Genomic DNA, 10,003 nt, shown 5'->3' with positions numbered 1-10,003 from the left:
GATAGATAGATAGATAGATAGATAGATAGATAGATAGATAGATAGATAGATAGATAGATAGATAGATAGATAGATAGATAGATAGATAGATAGATAGATAGATAGATAGATAGATAGATAGATAGATAGATAGATAGATAGATAGATAGATAGATAGATAGATAGATAGATAGATAGATAGATAGATAGATAGATAGATAGATAGATAGATAGATAGATAGATAGATAGATAGATAGATAGATAGATAGATAGATAGATAGATAGATAGATAGATAGATAGATAGATAGATAGATAGATAGATAGATAGATATAGATAGATAGATAGATAGATAGATAGATAGATAGATAGATAGATAGATAGATAGATAGATAGATAGATAGATAGATAGATAGATAGATAGATAGATAGATAGATAGATAGATAGATAGATAGATAGATAGATAGATAGATAGATAGATAGATAGATAGATAGATAGATAGATAGATAGATAGATAGATAGATAGATAGATAGATAGATAGATAGATAGATAGATAGATAGATAGATAGATAGATAGATAGATAGATAGATAGATAGATAGATAGATAGATAGATAGATAGATAGATAGATAGATAGATAGATAGATAGATAGATAGATAGATAGATAGATAGATAGATAGATAGATAGATAGATAGATAGATAGATAGATAGATAGATAGATAGATAGATAGATAGATAGATAGATAGATAGATAGATAGATAGATAGATAGATAGATAGATAGATAGATAGATAGATAGATAGATAGATAGATAGATAGATAGATAGATAGATAGATAGATAGATAGATAGATAGATAGATAGATAGATAGATAGATAGATAGATAGATAGATAGATAGATAGATAGATAGATAGATAGATAGATAGATAGATAGATAGATAGATAGATAGATAGATAGATAGATAGATAGATAGATAGATAGATAGATAGATAGATAGATAGATAGATAGATAGATAGATAGATAGATAGATAGATAGATAGATAGATAGATAGATAGATAGATAGATAGATAGATAGATAGATAGATAGATAGATAGATAGATAGATAGATAGATAGATAGATAGATAGATAGATAGATAGATAGATAGATAGATAGATAGATAGATAGATAGATAGATAGATAGATAGATAGATAGATAGATAGATAGATAGATAGATAGATAGATAGATAGATAGATAGATAGATAGATAGATAGATAGATAGATAGAGAGATAGATAGATAGATAGATAGATAGATAGATAGATAGATAGATAGATAGATAGATAGATAGATAGATAGATAGATAGATAGATAGATAGATAGATAGATAGATAGATAGATAGATAGATAGATAGATAGATAGATAGATAGATAGATAGATAGATAGATAGATAGATAGATAGATAGATAGATAGATAGATAGATAGATAGATAGATAGATAGATAGATAGATAGATAGATAGATAGATAGATAGATAGATAGATAGATAGATAGATAGATAGATAGATAGATAGATAGATAGATAGATAGATAGATAGATAGATAGATAGATAGATAGATAGATAGATAGATAGATAGATAGATAGATAGATAGATAGATAGATAGATAGATAGATAGATAGATAGATAGATAGATAGATAGATAGATAGATAGATAGATAGATAGATAGATAGATAGATAGATAGATAGATAGATAGATAGATAGATAGATAGATAGATAGATAGATAGATAGATAGATAGATAGATAGATAGATAGATAGATAGATAGATAGATAGATAGATAGATAGATAGATAGATAGATAGATAGATAGATAGATAGATAGATAGATAGATAGATAGATAGATAGATAGATAGATAGATAGATAGATAGATAGATAGATAGATAGATAGATAGATAGATAGATAGATAGATAGATAGATAGATAGATAGATAGATAGATAGATAGATAGATAGATAGATAGATAGATAGATAGATAGATAGATAGATAGATAGATAGATAGATAGATAGATAGATAGATAGATAGATAGATAGATAGATAGATAGATAGATAGATAGATAGATAGATAGATAGATAGATAGATAGATAGATAGATAGATAGATAGATAGATAGATAGATAGATAGATAGATAGATAGATAGATAGATAGATAGATAGATAGATAGATAGATAGATAGATAGATAGATAGATAGATAGATAGATAGATAGATAGATAGATAGATAGATAGATAGATAGATAGATAGATAGATAGATAGATAGATAGATAGATAGATAGATAGATAGATAGATAGATAGATAGATAGATAGATAGATAGATAGATAGATAGATAGATAGATAGATAGATAGATAGATAGATAGATAGATAGATAGATAGATAGATAGATAGATAGATAGATAGATAGATAGATAGATAGATAGATAGATAGATAGATAGATAGATAGATAGATAGATAGATAGATAGATAGATAGATAGATAGATAGATAGATAGATAGATAGATAGATAGATAGATAGATAGATAGATAGATAGATAGATAGATAGATAGATAGATAGATAGATAGATAGATAGATAGATAGATAGATAGATAGATAGATAGATAGATAGATAGATAGATAGATAGATAGATAGATAGATAGATAGATAGATAGATAGATAGATAGATAGATAGATAGATAGATAGATAGATAGATAGATAGATAGATAGATAGATAGATAGATAGATAGATAGATAGATAGATAGATAGATAGATAGATAGATAGATAGATAGATAGATAGATAGATAGATAGATAGATAGATAGATAGATAGATAGATAGATAGATAGATAGATAGATAGATAGATAGATAGATAGATAGATAGATAGATAGATAGATAGATAGATAGATAGATAGATAGATAGATAGATAGATAGATAGATAGATAGATAGATAGATAGATAGATAGATAGATAGATAGATAGATAGATAGATAGATAGATAGATAGATAGATAGATAGATAGATAGATAGATAGATAGATAGATAGATAGATAGATAGATAGATAGATAGATAGATAGATAGATAGATAGATAGATAGATAGATAGATAGATAGATAGATAGATAGATAGATAGATAGATAGATAGATAGATAGATAGATAGATAGATAGATAGATAGATAGATAGATAGATAGATAGATAGATAGATAGATAGATAGATAGATAGATAGATAGATAGATAGATAGATAGATAGATAGATAGATAGATAGATAGATAGATAGATAGATAGATAGATAGATAGATAGATAGATAGATAGATAGATAGATAGATAGATAGATAGATAGATAGATAGATAGATAGATAGATAGATAGATAGATAGATAGATAGATAGATAGATAGATAGATAGATAGATAGATAGATAGATAGATAGATAGATAGATAGATAGATAGATAGATAGATAGATAGATAGATAGATAGATAGATAGATAGATAGATAGATAGATAGATAGATAGATAGATAGATAGATAGATAGATAGATAGATAGATAGATAGATAGATAGATAGATAGATAGATAGATAGATAGATAGATAGATAGATAGATAGATAGATAGATAGATAGATAGATAGATAGATAGATAGATAGATAGATAGATAGATAGATAGATAGATAGATAGATAGATAGATAGATAGATAGATAGATAGATAGATAGATAGATAGATAGATAGATAGATAGATAGATAGATAGATAGATAGATAGATAGATAGATAGATAGATAGATAGATAGATAGATAGATAGATAGATTAGATAGATAGATAGATAGATAGATAGATAGATAGATAGATAGATAGATAGATAGATAGATAGATAGATAGATAGATAGATAGATAGATAGATAGATAGATAGATAGATAGATAGATAGATAGATAGATAGATAGATAGATAGATAGATAGATAGATAGATAGATAGATAGATAGATAGATAGATAGATAGATAGATAGATAGATAGATAGATAGATAGATAGATAGATAGATAGATAGATAGATAGATAGATAGATAGATAGATAGATAGATAGATAGATAGATAGATAGATAGATAGATAGATAGATAGATAGATAGATAGATAGATAGATAGATAGATAGATAGATAGATAGATAGATAGATAGATAGATAGATAGATAGATAGATAGATAGATAGATAGATAGATAGATAGATAGATAGATAGATAGATAGATAGATAGATAGATAGATAGATAGATAGATAGATAGATAGATAGATAGATAGATAGATAGATAGATAGATAGATAGATAGATAGATAGATAGATAGATAGATAGATAGATAGATAGATAGATAGATAGATAGATAGATAGATAGATAGATAGATAGATAGATAGATAGATAGATAGATAGATAGATAGATAGATAGATAGATAGATAGATAGATAGATAGATAGATAGATAGATAGATAGATAGATAGATAGATAGATAGATAGATAGATAGATAGATAGATAGATAGATAGATAGATAGATAGATAGATAGATAGATAGATAGATAGATAGATAGATAGATAGATAGATAGATAGATAGATAGATAGATAGATAGATAGATAGATAGATAGATAGATAGATAGATAGATAGATAGATAGATAGATAGATAGATAGATAGATAGATAGATAGATAGATAGATAGATAGATAGATAGATAGATAGATAGATAGATAGATAGATAGATAGATAGATAGATAGATAGATAGATAGATAGATAGATAGATAGATAGATAGATAGATAGATAGATAGATAGATAGATAGATAGATAGATAGATAGATAGATAGATAGATAGATAGATAGATAGATAGATAGATAGATAGATAGATAGATAGATAGATAGATAGATAGATAGATAGATAGATAGATAGATAGATAGATAGATAGATAGATAGATAGATAGATAGATAGATAGATAGATAGATAGATAGATAGATAGATAGATAGATAGATAGATAGATAGATAGATAGATAGATAGATAGATAGATAGATAGATAGATAGATAGATAGATAGATAGATAGATAGATAGATAGATAGATAGATAGATAGATAGATAGATAGATAGATAGATAGATAGATAGATAGATAGATAGATAGATAGATAGATAGATAGATAGATAGATAGATAGATAGATAGATAGATAGATAGATAGATAGATAGATAGATAGATAGATAGATAGATAGATAGATAGATAGATAGATAGATAGATAGATAGATAGATAGATAGATAGATAGATAGATAGATAGATAGATAGATAGATAGATAGATAGATAGATAGATAGATAGATAGATAGATAGATAGATAGATAGATAGATAGATAGATAGATAGATAGATAGATAGATAGATAGATAGATAGATAGATAGATAGATAGATAGATAGATAGATAGATAGATAGATAGATAGATAGATAGATAGATAGATAGATAGATAGATAGATAGATAGATAGATAGATAGATAGATAGATAGATAGATAGATAGATAGATAGATAGATAGATAGATAGATAGATAGATAGATAGATAGATAGATAGATAGATAGATAGATAGATAGATAGATAGATAGATAGATAGATAGATAGATAGATAGATAGATAGATAGATAGATAGATAGATAGATAGATAGATAGATAGATAGATAGATAGATAGATAGATAGATAGATAGATAGATAGATAGATAGATAGATAGATAGATAGATAGATAGATAGATAGATAGATAGATAGATAGATAGATAGATAGATAGATAGATAGATAGATAGATAGATAGATAGATAGATAGATAGATAGATAGATAGATAGATAGATAGATAGATAGATAGATAGATAGATAGATAGATAGATAGATAGATAGATAGATAGATAGATAGATAGATAGATAGATAGATAGATAGATAGATAGATAGATAGATAGATAGATAGATAGATAGATAGATAGATAGATAGATAGATAGATAGATAGATAGATAGATAGATAGATAGATAGATAGATAGATAGATAGATAGATAGATAGATAGATAGATAGATAGATAGATAGATAGATAGATAGATAGATAGATAGATAGATAGATAGATAGATAGATAGATAGATAGATAGATAGATAGATAGATAGATAGATAGATAGATAGATAGATAGATAGATAGATAGATAGATAGATAGATAGATAGATAGATAGATAGATAGATAGATAGATAGATAGATAGATAGATAGATAGATAGATAGATAGATAGATAGATAGATAGATAGATAGATAGATAGATAGATAGATAGATAGATAGATAGATAGATAGATAGATAGATAGATAGATAGATAGATAGATAGATAGATAGATAGATAGATAGATAGATAGATAGATAGATAGATAGATAGATAGATAGATAGATAGATAGATAGATAGATAGATAGATAGATAGATAGATAGATAGATAGATAGATAGATAGATAGATAGATAGATAGATAGATAGATAGATAGATAGATAGATAGATAGATAGATAGATAGATAGATAGATAGATAGATAGATAGATAGATAGATAGATAGATAGATAGATAGATAGATAGATAGATAGATAGATAGATAGATAGATAGATAGATAGATAGATAGATAGATAGATAGATAGATAGATAGATAGATAGATAGATAGATAGATAGATAGATAGATAGATAGATAGATAGATAGATAGATAGATAGATAGATAGATAGATAGATAGATAGATAGATAGATAGATAGATAGATAGATAGATAGATAGATAGATAGATAGATAGATAGATAGATAGATAGATAGATAGATAGATAGATAGATAGATAGATAGATAGATAGATAGATAGATAGATAGATAGATAGATAGATAGATAGATAGATAGATAGATAGATAGATAGATAGATAGATAGATAGATAGATAGATAGATAGATAGATAGATAGATAGATAGATAGATAGATAGATAGATAGATAGATAGATAGATAGATAGATAGATAGATAGATAGATAGATAGATAGATAGATAGATAGATAGATAGATAGATAGATAGATAGATAGATAGATAGATAGATAGATAGATAGATAGATAGATAGATAGATAGATAGATAGATAGATAGATAGATAGATAGATAGATAGATAGATAGATAGATAGATAGATAGATAGATAGATAGATAGATAGATAGATAGATAGATAGATAGATAGATAGATAGATAGATAGATAGATAGATAGATAGATAGATAGATAGATAGATAGATAGATAGATAGATAGATAGATAGATAGATAGATAGATAGATAGATAGATAGATAGATAGATAGATAGATAGATAGATAGATAGATAGATAGATAGATAGATAGATAGATAGATAGATAGATAGATAGATAGATAGATAGATAGATAGATAGATAGATAGATAGATAGATAGATAGATAGATAGATAGATAGATAGATAGATAGATAGATAGATAGATAGATAGATAGATAGATAGATAGATAGATAGATAGATAGATAGATAGATAGATAGATAGATAGATAGATAGATAGATAGATAGATAGATAGATAGATAGATAGATAGATAGATAGATAGATAGATAGATAGATAGATAGATAGATAGATAGATAGATAGATAGATAGATAGATAGATAGATAGATAGATAGATAGATAGATAGATAGATAGATAGATAGATAGATAGATAGATAGATAGATAGATAGATAGATAGATAGATAGATAGATAGATAGATAGATAGATAGATAGATAGATAGATAGATAGATAGATAGATAGATAGATAGATAGATAGATAGATAGATAGATAGATAGATAGATAGATAGATAGATAGATAGATAGATAGATAGATAGATAGATAGATAGATAGATAGATAGATAGATAGATAGATAGATAGATAGATAGATAGATAGATAGATAGATAGATAGATAGATAGATAGATAGATAGATAGATAGATAGATAGATAGATAGATAGATAGATAGATAGATAGATAGATAGATAGATAGATAGATAGATAGATAGATAGATAGATAGATAGATAGATAGATAGATAGATAGATAGATAGATAGATAGATAGATAGATAGATAGATAGATAGATAGATAGATAGATAGATAGATAGATAGATAGATAGATAGATAGATAGATAGATAGATAGATAGATAGATAGATAGATAGATAGATAGATAGATAGATAGATAGATAGATAGATAGATAGATAGATAGATAGATAGATAGATAGATAGATAGATAGATAGATAGATAGATAGATAGATAGATAGATAGATAGATAGATAGATAGATAGATAGATAGATAGATAGATAGATAGATAGATAGATAGATAGATAGATAGATAGATAGATAGATAGATAGATAGATAGATAGATAGATAGATAGATAGATAGATAGATAGATAGATAGATAGATAGATAGATAGATAGATAGATAGATAGATAGATAGATAGATAGATAGATAGATAGATAGATAGATAGATAGATAGATAGATAGATAGATAGATAGATAGATAGATAGATAGATAGATAGATAGATAGATAGATAGATAGATAGATAGATAGATAGATAGATAGATAGATAGATAGATAGATAGATAGATAGATAGATAGATAGATAGATAGATAGATAGATAGATAGATAGATAGATAGATAGATAGATAGATAGATAGATAGATAGATAGATAGATAGATAGATAGATAGATAGATAGATAGATAGATAGATAGATAGATAGATAGATAGATAGATAGATAGATAGATAGATAGATAGATAGATAGATAGATAGATAGATAGATAGATAGATAGATAGATAGATAGATAGATAGATAGATAGATAGATAGATAGATAGATAGATAGATAGATAGATAGATAGATAGATAGATAGATAGATAGATAGATAGATAGATAGATAGATAGATAGATAGATAGATAGATAGATAGATAGATAGATAGATAGATAGATAGATAGATAGATAGATAGATAGATAGATAGATAGATAGATAGATAGATAGATAGATAGATAGATAGATAGATAGATAGATAGATAGATAGATAGATAGATAGATAGATAGATAGATAGATAGATAGATAGATAGATAGATAGATAGATAGATAGATAGATAGATAGATAGATAGATAGATAGATAGATAGATAGATAGATAGATAGATAGATAGATAGATAGATAGATAGATAGATAGATAGATAGATAGATAGATAGATAGATAGATAGATAGATAGATAGATAGATAGATAGATAGATAGATAGATAGATAGATAGATAGATAGATAGATAGATAGATAGATAGATAGATAGATAGATAGATAGATAGATAGATAGATAGATAGATAGATAGATAGATAGATAGATAGATAGATAGATAGATAGATAGATAGATAGATAGATAGATAGATAGATAGATAGATAGATAGATAGATAGATAGATAGATAGATAGATAGATAGATAGATAGATAGATAGATAGATAGATAGATAGATAGATAGATAGATAGATAGATAGATAGATAGATAGATAGATAGATAGATAGATAGATAGATAGATAGATAGATAGATAGATAGATAGATAGATAGATAGAGATAGATAGATAGATAGATAGATAGATAGATAGATAGATAGATAGATAGATAGATAGATAGATAGATAGATAGATAGATAGATAGATAGATAGATAGATAGATAGATAGATAGATAGATAGATAGATAGATAGATAGATAGATAGATAGATAGATAGATAGATAGATAGATAGATAGATAGATAGATAGATAGATAGATAGATAGATAGATAGATAGATAGATAGATAGATAGATAGATAGATAGATAGATAGATAGATAGATAGATAGATAGATAGATAGATAGA

Source organism: Physella acuta, unplaced genomic scaffold (genome assembly GCF_028476545.2).
Source record: "Physella acuta isolate Inbredline_101_S28 unplaced genomic scaffold, ASM2847654v3 ptg000580l, whole genome shotgun sequence".
NCBI lineage: Eukaryota > Metazoa > Mollusca > Gastropoda > Physidae > Physella > Physella acuta.
This window is presented reverse-complemented; position numbering follows the sequence as displayed.